At 49.4% G+C, this 11,765-nt stretch overlaps 1 protein-coding gene across 12 annotated transcripts in view; it reads left to right on the forward strand.

Annotated features, from left to right (window-relative positions):
• WWOX (WW domain containing oxidoreductase) overlaps positions 1–11,765 on the forward strand; it is a 907,382-nt gene that overhangs the window by 483,631 nt on the left and 411,986 nt on the right. The window lies entirely within an intron of this gene.

Genomic DNA, 11,765 nt, shown 5'->3' on the forward strand with positions numbered 1-11,765 from the left:
GCAGCCTCGGACTGAAAACCAGCCACCCGCTCCATCCGACCCCCCACCTCTCCTCCTGCCTCGCTCCATGTTTCCTTCCCTGCATGGGGAATTTGGGGACCAAGAGGAGGAGAAGGACTTGGGGACACCACACAGAGGTGATGTGTCTGAACCATTTGGTGAACCAGAGTTCGGGTGCGGGCTCCTGGGGACCCGGTTGGGCTGAGCTGAGGTCACTGCTGTGAGATGGACTCTCCTGTGAGCCATCCTCCGGGGCCCAGCACGAGTTGCCCTTGGCGATGGCTCCTCTCCCCACGTGGGCAGGGGGAGCGGACGGCCCCAGCAATAGGCGCAAAGGAGGAAGCGCAGGGGCTCCTGACACCGGGACCTAGCAGACGCAGGAGCAGATGTGTGGCTGCGTGTCCAGGTGGAACGCCAGCGGTGGAGAAAGAGAGCACGACTCACACGTGGCGAGGGAAAGGGAAGAGGCGGCCAGTGTGTCCTGGACACATTTTTCAGAACACACATGCTGCTGTTTAGTCTCTCAGTCGTGTGCAACTCTTTCCGACTCTGCAGGCTGTAGCCCACTAGGCTCCGCTGTCCATGGGGTTCTCCGTGCAAGAACACCACAGTGGGTTGCTGTTTCCTTCTCCAGTGGATCTTTGCAACCCAGGAATCAAACCCAGGTCTCCTGTGTTGGCAGGCAGATTCTTTACCACTGAGCCACCCGGGAAGCAGAACATGCGTAGAAGAGAGCTGAGTGTTCTGGGGCCATGGGAAACACTTCCTGGGGCATTTGCACCCCTCCACCCCCTTTTAATCCCGCCATATGCACCACAGGAGAAAGGAACCATGATGTGCATTCTTGAGACCTGATGCCCCCCACCGGAGTCCTGGGCTTGAGCCACAGACACCTGCCCCAGAGCTTCCGTCCTTTGGCACAGGAGAACTCTGTTCTTGGCGAAGGGAGTCAGTCTCAGAGGCAAGCGTCTGCTCTTTCAGGACCCTGCGATGACGAGTGGGTCAGGGCAGGCTCCCCTGAGAGTGAGGTGTCTGAGGGCTGGAGGGACCTTGACTTCAGCCAGGAGGGCAGAGGGGAGGGCCTTAACTCTGGCTCTCGTTCTCCCCCTGCTCCTCCTCTCAGTGTCGGCACCACCCCAGGCTGCCCTTCGCCTTGTTTGCCTCCAAGGCTAGTCTCTGCCTCTCCCCTGTCTCCTGCGAAAAGTGCCGCTGTAGAGGCATTAAAATCTCTATAAAGGAGACTAGGAAACCCCAGAAAGTCCACATGTTTGAATTGGGGGGACAGGAAAATAAATGTTTTTTAAAAACCTAGATATGTTTCTAACCATCCCACAGATCTTGACCTCCTAAATGGGAAGATTTTTTCCCTTAATTTTAAATTCTCTGAATTTCTAGCACAGTGGGTAAAACATAAGACTGTGACCATTTTCCTCTTCTCAGTCTCAGCGGAAAGGAGGTTTTGAACTTAATTCCTTTTCTTTTTTTTTCACTTGTCAAATTTATATACCATAAAATTTCCCATTTTAACCATGTATAAGCATCTAATTCAGTGGCATTAAGTATATTCACAGTATTGTGCAACCATCACAAGCATCCGTCTCCAAGGGAACTTGCTTCTTAAATCTCCCAGCTGTGTGTTTCACATCGTGATGTCCTTCAACTCAGCCTGGTGGAAAGGGGCAGCTGGGGACTTTTTTTTAATCGCTGACAGTTGTGTTACCCTCCCCCAGTGGTCTAACCTCTCTGAGCTTCAGTTTCCGTCTGTAAAATGGGAGCACATCTCCCCACCTTAACGCCCTGTGATCTGAAGCTAGTGAGATGACAGGCGGGGTGGCCTCTAGAGTCTGCTCATCACCCCAGCTCTCTGGTGAGGCTTGAGAGCATAACACACCACCCACCTCTCCTTCTCACTGGTCTGCATCGTCCTGAGACGTGGTCCTCCTTTTTCATACGTGGAGCGTATGATAGATGAGGTCCCAAGAAACAGCAGTTCCTGTAAGGACCATGTGATTGCCTGCCGTTGCTCAGGGCCTCGTGAAGGCACAAACGGGTCGATGTGAGGAGCGTCCCGGCTTGGTATCTGCTGGGCTCTCTCCGTACAGTTGACAAAACTCCAATCCATAAAAACCTGTTTGAAATTTCCATTAGGAGATTTGCACAAGTGGTTAAAATTAGTCATGCATTCTTGGTCTCAACTGCAGGAAGGGTGTCTTTACTGTGAAAATGATTATGACATGTTAAAGCTGCGTAATAGTAAGCAGACAGTTTTCCAAGCTGCCGGGCGAGTTCTGGAAATGCTCTATTTATTTTCTCCCTCCTGACTCCTTTCTTTCAGGCAAGACTGCCGGTGCGGTGACTTGGAAAACAACTGAGGCCCAGCAGCTTCCAAGCTTTGGCATCACGTGGCTTCATCTGTAAGCCAGGCCAGCTCTTTTATTTTTGTAAGAGGAGGCCTTAAAAACTAGCAGCATTCCCAGTTTGCTCACCTGAGCTCCCCCCTCACTTAACATTTCTAGAAGGACAGCATAGCATCTAAGGCCAGGGCGTGGGCAGTGACTTTTGTGTGCTGAAGACCAGCTGCCTGGTTCAGTTGCTTATTTACTCCTTTTTAGCGCAGCGGTGTTTTCAGTGTTAGAGAAAAGGCTGTGATTTCCTTTGATATTAAAAAGCCAGCCTCTTATATTCTCCAACACCATTTGCATTCAGTCTGACGGCCACTAAACCCATATGTGGATTTTTTCATCTGAGAGCGTTTTCTGTCTGCATGTTGTTTACATTTATCAAGCGTTGTCCTGCCCAGTACTTTACATCTATTGTAGCCTCTGGGCCTAGCTGACAGCATGGCCCACGTGAAACGCGAAACAAAACAGTGGAAAGAGTCAAAGCGTCTCCTTTAGAGAGAAGGAGAGAACGGGGAAGGCAAACATGGCCGTGAAAATGAACCGTGTGCTGAGCGGAGGCTCTGCCTTTGCTCTGTCGTCAGCGTGTCACTCGTCAGTCAAGCTCCCCCTCCCGCTTACACACTCGTTAAGCTAATCCAGGAGCCCAGCTTTGGCTCAGCTCTTAGCCTAAAAAAATGAGGAAGGAGGATTTCATGAAACAAATATTTAAAATAACAGGAAATAACTGGGAATATCTGATGTTGTTTGGGATTATCTAAACAAAAGAGTTTAATAGTTATTTGCTTTTTTATTTGCTCTGGTTCTTTGTCTTTGGTGACTCTGGAATGCCACATACACCATCAGAGTAGGCTACTTTTGTGCACACTAATTAAATATAAGGAAAAAACCAAACCCTTATTCCTGCAATTCGGGCACTTTGCCACCAGGTGGCGGTAGTGTGCCTTGATTAAAGAATCTGAAACAGCCCTTATTTAGTGAGGTTATTTTGTGGTTTAGTGCTATGGATATAGAACTGATTTAGATAGATTTGTCTCCTCAAGAAGCTTACCTTCTACTGTGCAGTCACAGATGGCAGGGTTTTTCTAAAACTGGATTCACTTGTTTTTCTCCTCTCAACCCCATTCCACCCTGCACTCCCATTCAGAGTAGGAGACTTTAAGGGCAAAAACTGTTCTCAGATATCTTAAAAAGTTACCTCAGACTCACCCGCCTGCAGAAATCTCTTATTTTCCCCCAACATTTGTGCAGAACCTCCAAATGTTTGAAAAGAAAAAAAGCACACACTGAAAGATGAGCAACACACGCGTGCCCCCGCCTCGCCACCTGTAGCATCACAGAAGCACTGGGGTCGCTGGACACCTTCACGGGCTCCTTGTTGCAGCTTCTTTCTCAGAGCATGCTGGGACTTTTGCAGAGTCTGGAAGAGTTTGAATCAGAGCTGTCTCTGCCACGTCAGGAGTGGACAAGGAAATGAGGGCAGGGGTGCTCGAAATCAGTGGTGGTTCAACTTTCCAGGCATAAAAGACCCCCTCCCCTCTGTTCTTTAGTTGGTGCATTTTATCTGTTGCCTGAGAAATATGTCCTAAGATAGTGCCATTTGAAGTTAAATAATCACCTAGAGTAATTTAGGATTTCATTGGTTAGTGTGTTTGCCTACACTTAGAAAATATTCTTTTCATACTAAGCATGTGCTAAGGAAGAGGGTGGTGAGGTAATTCTGTATTATGTAATAATTCCCAGTGACTTATGGGAATGAGTTGCTCAAAAGTCTTATGTAATATTCCCAATGACTCTGTCTGGTAGGTCTTCTTAGTACTCTTGTATAAAATGGAGTTCAGAGGATTAAGCTAGTGGCCTGTATCTAGGGAGTGCACAAGCCAGGATTCATATCAAAATGATCCAAGTGCAGTGTTCAGAACACGTGGAAATTTTGCAACCCAAAGTATCTAGCTTCTCCAGATTATAATCGCCGACTCAAAAAGAATGAAAAGTGCAAGTGTGAGTTGCTCAGTCGTGTCTGACTCTTTGCAACCCCATGGACTATAGCCCACCGGGCTCCCCTGTCCACGGAATTCTCTCGGACAGAGTGGGTAGCCATTCCCTTCTCCAGGGGATCTTCCTGACCCAGGGATCAAACCCAAGTCTCCTGCATCTGCAGGCAGATTCTTTACTGTCTGAGCCACCAGGGAATAGGAAAGAATAATCAGGAATAGACACAGTTTCTTCTCTGCAGCTCCTCTGGGGGAATCATGGGCACCTCCCATTGAGAAGCCTCACTGCAGACTCTGAGGGTCAGAGACCACCCTTGGGAAGAATGCTCTCCTCTGACAGGTGCTGTTGAGAGCAGATAGGGCTTTCCCAGGGGCACAGTCCTGCTGGGTGCTGCAAAGGTGTGCCTGGGGTGGGGGAGGAAGTAACAGAGGCAATGGCCCTCACCTGCCAGAGAGCCTTAGATGGGGGCTTCCCCTCCCCCAAACAGTCCCCTCTGGAAGATGAACGGCTTCTCTGAGCGTCAAGATGAGTTTCTATTCTAAAGCAATGAGTAGACAAGCCAGAAAGCAAGCCAGCAGAGAAGGAATGGATGAGGCTGCACAGTCTGCAGAACATGCTCACATGCGTAATAGGACTCTCCCCACAGCCGTGTGGATGGGGCAGGGGTTATTTTTACAGTTAACCTCATCCCATAGCTGAGGAAAGTGTACCTCAAGAAGTATGCTATCCATCCCCAAGTTTTGTAGATGTTAAGACTCAAATCCTATATCTAGCATCCTAGCATGACCACATAAAATGTAAGACACCCAATTCAATCTGAGTTGTGTCTCTGCGTGTCTGTGAGGGCTTCCCTGGTAGCTCAGTGGTAAAGAGTCTACCCACAATACAGGAGACCTGGGTTCAACCCCTGGGTCGGAAAGATCCTCTGGAGAAGGAAATGGCAACCCACTCCAGTATCCTTGCCTGGAGAATCCTCACGGACAGAGGAGCCTGGCGGGCTGCAGTCCCTGGGGTTGCAGAAGAGTCAGACACGACTGAGCGACTCAACAATAACAATTTCTTTGTATAAATGTAGCCCATGCAGTGTTTGAGATATATTTATATTTGAAGAAAATTGTGTGGGAGATACTTAGACTAGGAAATAATTTGCTGTTTACCTGAAATTAGAATTTAACCAGAATCTGCATTTTTGTTTGCTCGATCTGGCACCTGCTCACAGCATCTTGTTTCTGCCCGCTCTGCCACATGGTCTGAATGTCATTCTATGATTCAGTAACTGCCCTGGGAAATCACAGTTATTTTGAGGGTAGCTCCTTATCAAGCACGTGTCACCTGCTAAAAGCTTCACTTCCTGTGTTGCATCTCCTCACACCTTGAAAGCTGGGTCTCCCTTTTCAGATGAAAAAACTGGGGCTCAGAGAGAGTAAACAGCTTGGTCAACAGCTCTTAATTAATGAAGGTGAAAACTAGGATTAGGACCAGCATCTGTGCCTCCAAGGGCATTTCTTATAGGCATCCACACTCCAAATCCCACTCCAGTATTCTTGCCTGGGAAATCCCAAGAATAGAGGAGGCTGGTCAGCTACAGTCCATGGGGTCTTAAAAAGAGTAGGACAGGACTTAAGCAAATAAACAACACTCCAAAAAAAAAAAAAATAGTTTTGTTTTTTTTTTAATTTAAAAAGAAAAATGATGTTCACAGTCACCCAGAGGTATAAAGCCCCTTGTAGGAAGAACCCAGGGGTTGGCTTGAAGAATTTGTCTCTTCACTGCACCCAGCTAAATGCTTCCCACCTAACAGGTCCTCTGCACATACCTGTTTGCTGACTGATGTTTCAGCAACAGTTCACAAAATAAGTGGGGGCGGGGGGGTGGGTAGTGGAGAGAGTTGAAAACTCAGTTCCATTTACACGTCTGTTTTGCTCAAGATGTATTTAAAATTTTGTCAGGACCATAAACTGTGTTTCCAAACACGAAGATAGATCGGGCCTCTGACCTCTTCCGAGGTGACATAATTCATCCGAAAGGTTTATCGCCCTGTGTGCCATTTCACGGTTCCCTACGATTCCTCGTTCTTCTCCCTCCATTAAGGGTAGAACGGGCAGGAGGACAGAGGTGAGGGTGAGAGCTGGCCAGTTCTGTGTGCGCGGAATGTGGCCCCCAGGAGCCCCAGCCCTCCTGTTAACACCACGCTCTTATCCCGTAATCACAGCCTGCGGGAGACAACATCACAATTCATCTGGAAAACGAGATTAACTCATTTAAGCTCGGCACTGATCACAGAGAGGAGAGTTGGCTGGTGCCTGGCTGAAGGGCAGCCAGCAGATTCCTGCCCCCGTGGCGCGGGCGGGGCGGTCCCGCGGGGTCCTGTGCATCTTTCCGCCCCTTCCTCATCAGAGCACCTCCCGAGCCGCGCAGCTGTCCGCGCAGCTCTGCAGAGAACTTCTCGGGTCGGTATGCTGCAGTGTCCCTCACGCTGCGGCCCCCTCACACGTCGTCGAAATGAATCCCCGTGTGACTTGGCGCTGGTCGACTCACGCGGAGATTGGATTTGCGGTTGCGTCAGGCGCCTGCTTCCAGAACGCAGGTGCGCGGTCTCAGCGGCTGGGGCCCGGAGCGGAGGCTTATTTTCTTCCACTTCCCACGTTCCCTTTCTTGGGAGGTGACTTCCCGCAGGGATGTCCCCGAGGCTGACCTGCTCTGTCTCTCCCACCGGGAGCCCTGAGTACAGGTTCTGTACCCACATCTAATGGTCCCCCAGATTGCCCAGCGGCCTGTGCGTCTGAGGGACTTGGGGGCCCATTTCCCATAGGCGCAGAGAGGCACCACGCTGAATATGCAGTTAACTGCCCGGAGACTTGCTTGTGGAAGCAGTACATTCAAGGAGCGGGCAGCGGCTCCCGCCCTCTGCACTGTCCGCGCCCACCCCTCTTGCCCAGTGTGCGCCCAGCCTGGCAAGCCTTTACAGCACTGCCGTACTGCGCACCTGGGCTGTGCCGGAGCTCCCCCGTTCTCTTGACACAGTTCAAGTGAAGGGACCTGAGTGGGTGTGTGTGGGTGTTTCTCTTCTCACTAAACAGTCTTGTTTTCTGCTTGTTCACGTCCTGACATCTGGACCACAAATAACTTAGCTGTTTGTCAAGGCCAGCTGTTAGGACCTAATGACCACTCACCAGGGATTTTAGAAAGGGAAGGGGACACATCACGATAGGAGAGTATTTCGAACGAATTTCTTGAAAACCAGCTGGCTTCATGAGCCAAAGATGCTGTGTGTCTGGCTCTGTTCTTGCCAGGCTGGCCTCTCTGTGATGGAGAAACCAGTAGACCACGAGTCCTCCAGCGTTTCCTGTAGATTGTTTTGTAATGTTCAAAGTAATAGAGAGTAATATGCATTTTAAAATATATCACTATTCCTTTTGAAGAAACATACCATTTCTGGGGCTTGTTCAGTAACAATAACTGAATAATTGCTTCAATACACAGGAACAAGATGCTCTTATCACGCAATTGTAGATGCTTTGGAGGGAAGTTTTAGGACTAAGTGGCTGCAGCCGTTCAGAGCTTTGCTGAATATTTAACAAATTTTTTGTGTGGCTCCATCATCTAAGAAGACTATCAATTTTAGAGCATACAGCTGTTCAGGAATAATAGTTTGAAAGACCGGCCCCAAAGATCTTGGTGATTAAAGTGTGAACAGATGACGGAATGATAAACCTTAACACTTAAAACGTGTTTTTATAGTTCCCTCCCTATGTAATAACATCGTCTGATGAATGTATTTGCAGTGAACAGACCGAGTGAAAGAACCTTCCATAAGGGGACCCAACACAGTTTGAATATAAATGTTTGCCCCCAATTCCCCTGTTAGTGATCGACTGTATGTACTGATCAGTGTTAAAAAGGGGGCACCCAGGAGCCCCCTCAAAGTCCTCCTGCGTACACACTCCCACTTATAAACGCATGCCTTGCGTGGGTATCGATCGCAACTATTCCATAAACACATCTCGCAAAGTCCCTCTGTGCCCGTGCTGTTTAAATTAGTCCAAATTCAGAGCAAAGGTCCCTTCCAGAGGGAAATAGCATCTCTTCCAGCAGCTGCCCCTACCCCAGCCCTGGCATGTAATCTTTTGTAGGCTGTGCCAGGTTGGTGAAGACAATACCCTCCCGGCCCTGCAGGGCACCAAGCCCCCAGGTGCCTGTATCCTCGTTGTAATGTCCCTTTGTGTCGTGTGAGGTGAGGAGGTTCTCTGAATGCAAAGCCAACGTGCAGGTGACTTCAAAGTGTTACATGAATTAAAAGCACGAAGGAGACTTGGCCACCAGGTGTAACGCATGAAGGTTGTTTTCACTTGGATTTAAATGAACCTGCTATCGAAGACTGGAGGAGGAAATGGTAACCCGCTCCAGGATTCTTGCCTGGGAAATCCCATGGACAGAGGAACCTGGGGTCGCAGACGAGTTGGACGGGACTTAGCAACTGAGCAGGCACGCAGTCTCAAAGACATTTTTCTGAGACAATCAGGGAAACCTGAATATGGAGAAGCTACTGGGCGGTATATAGCAACTATTGTTAATAGTAGGATACTATCTTAAATAGAACTCGTTTTGCATTATAGACATAGACTGGTACGTTTGTAATTGAGATGATGTGATGTCTGGGGTTTGCTGGAAAATGACCTAGAAAAAGTACTTGGAAGACAGGGTGAACAAATCAAGATGGATAAATGTTGGTAACTATGGTCGACTATGGATTTATATAGCTAATTTCTCTATTTTGGGGTATGCTTGGAAGCTTCCATAATGAAATACCATATAAAGGTCTCAAGCGACAAACTGCCAGGAAATGACTGTTAGAAATAGCCAGTATCAGATTCCAGGGCCTCTGGACAGGGCATCGTGTGAGCCGGAAGGGACAGCTAATTTCTGGTAACCAGACTGGCAGAGTTCTGTCCTTGTGCGGTTATTATTATCTGGGCCCTATTATGGGTTGAATTGCATTCCCCTAAATTCATACGTGGATGTCCCCTGCCCCGGAACTTCAGATTATGACTGTGTTTGAAGATAGGGCCTTTAAAGTCGTGATTAGGTTAAAGGAGATGACAGAGGAGGAGATGGTTGGATGGCATCACCAGCTCAATGGAGATAAGTTTGAGCAAACTCTAGGAGATGGTGAAGGACTGGGAAGCCTGGCGTGCTACGGTCCACAGGGTCGCAAAGAGTCGGACTCGACTTAGCGATTGAACTGAAGTTCAGATGCGCTGTCAGGATGGACCCCAGTCTGATCTGAGTGGTGTCCTTATGAGAAGAGAAATCCGGGTGCACATGGAGGAGCCCGGGCTGCACGCTTGCAGAGGAGATGGTGTGGGGATATGGAGAGGAGGCGGCTGCTTGCCTGCCTGGGAGAGAGGCCTGGCCTGGGGCTAGGGGCCTCTAGCACCATGAGAAAGGGAGCCCCAGTCGGGTATTTTGTTACAGAAGCCCTGGCAGACTAATGCTCAGGTACGGTCTGCCTACAAGGCAGTGAGAGAGAAAGACAGACCTGGGACTCAGGGGGCCAGGAGCCGGACTGCGGTCCCCGCCCTGCCTCCAGCTAGGAGGGTAGCATGCCTGCCCGTGTGCCCACCTTCCTGAGCTGTCTCCGTGAGGCTGTGTCTGGTGGGATGGGAAGAGAAGTGGGGAACAGGAGACAAAAGTATGACTTTCGGGGACTGGATGAGCCGAAGCTCTTCCTCTGTGGGGCCCCCTTCCAGCACGCAGCCATCTCCCCCGCTGTGCTCAAGTGACTCCCGGCTCCGTCGCCCCACTGGGCCCCGTGTCCTGACGGCCCGCCCCGTGCACTGCCCTGCATCCGTCTCTCGTGAAGGATGCCGAGGGCCGGCTGCACAGAGATGCTCTGGCAGAGCACTTTGGCCAGAGGTGCGGTTGTCGAGACCTCTGGAGATGGGTGAGGAGGAGCCTAACACGGCGTCGGCCCTCGGGTGGGGTTAGGACAGAGTCCATGAAGGGGGAAAGTCAGGGTGAAGGCTGAGAGGCAGGCGGGGCCACGCCACACAGAGCGTTGCAAACCACAGTGAGGGCTCAAGACGGTCCTCTCGTTGTCACGCAGAGCCGCTGGCTGCTGTTGCGCTGGAGGGGAGGCCATGTGAGCACACGGAGAGGAGGTGTCTGACCTGTGACGCGCGATACGCAGCATGTGCACGGCTGACAGCACACAGAAGGCGGGGCGCCGTACGGAATCTGTGTGTATACTCCATGTCGTGTGGCTGATACAAGATGTAACACATGAAACGCTGTGATAGGACTCATGCCAACGCCACAGCTACCGGGTAGGGAATGGGTGCGGACTGGAAACAGAGACCGATTTAGAACAGCTGTCCCCAACCTTTTAGTACCAGAGGTTGGTTTCATGGGAGACAGTTTTTCCATGGACTGGGGTCCAGAAAAATGGTTTTGCGATGGTTCAAGCACATTCCTTCAAGCTCCCCTGGTGGCTCAGCTGGTAGAGTCTGCCTACAGTGCAGGAGACCTGGGTTCGATGCCTGGGTTGAGAAGATCCCCTGGAGAAGGGAAAGGCTACCCACTCCAGTATTCTTGCCTGGAGACTCCCATGGACAGAGGAGTCTAGTGGTGTGCAGTCCATAGGGTCACGAAGAATCAGGCATGATTGAAGCTACTTAGCACGCACATATCGTTCCTCTCCTTCCTCCTCACCACCTCTTCATATTTATGCTTGCCTCTCTGTAGCTTCCCACCTCTTTGTGATGGGAAGCTGTGTGCTGGTTTGAAACCCATTCAGAACACAGTGGACTCTACACCAAGTGGCTTGTTGTAAATGAATCCACTCTGACTGCCGTTACTTTAATGGCACCTAAATGATAAATGTTAATAAAAAAGCATTTTCGCTTGAGAAAGCACAATGGTATTTGTTGCCAGACTGCCAAAGCTGTTTGCTTTATGGGAAGGGATTTGAAACAAGGGGTTTTGGTGGTTGTATTTTTGCTTCAACAGTTATTTATGGAGAAAGTATGGGCCATTGCGTGTTTATAGTATCTCTTCTTTATGGATGCCCAAGTTATTATTTTTTATTGGTTTGGGTACTTATTTTGCACATTTGTAAACAATTATGTAGTTACACAGCTGTTGTACCACAGAGGCCACATGCATTCCCTGTTAAGTTAAAATTCCATGAGGGCTTCTCACTGGATACCGCCATAAAAGAATTACTGCAGTTCCAAAAAGCAAGAGACAGGCAGGCTCAGGAGCTATCATTGGGTTTTTACAGTGTTTGGAATTAAATAAATGTCATGCTCTTTTGCTAACTTTAGAGTTGGCATCAAACTTGATAACTTTATGAAGTTTCTTTTTTTACAG

Source organism: Bos grunniens, chromosome 18 (genome assembly GCF_055505025.1).
Source record: "Bos grunniens cultivar Pamir isolate PY7600 chromosome 18, Bosgru_T2T1.0, whole genome shotgun sequence".
NCBI lineage: Eukaryota > Metazoa > Chordata > Mammalia > Artiodactyla > Bovidae > Bos > Bos grunniens.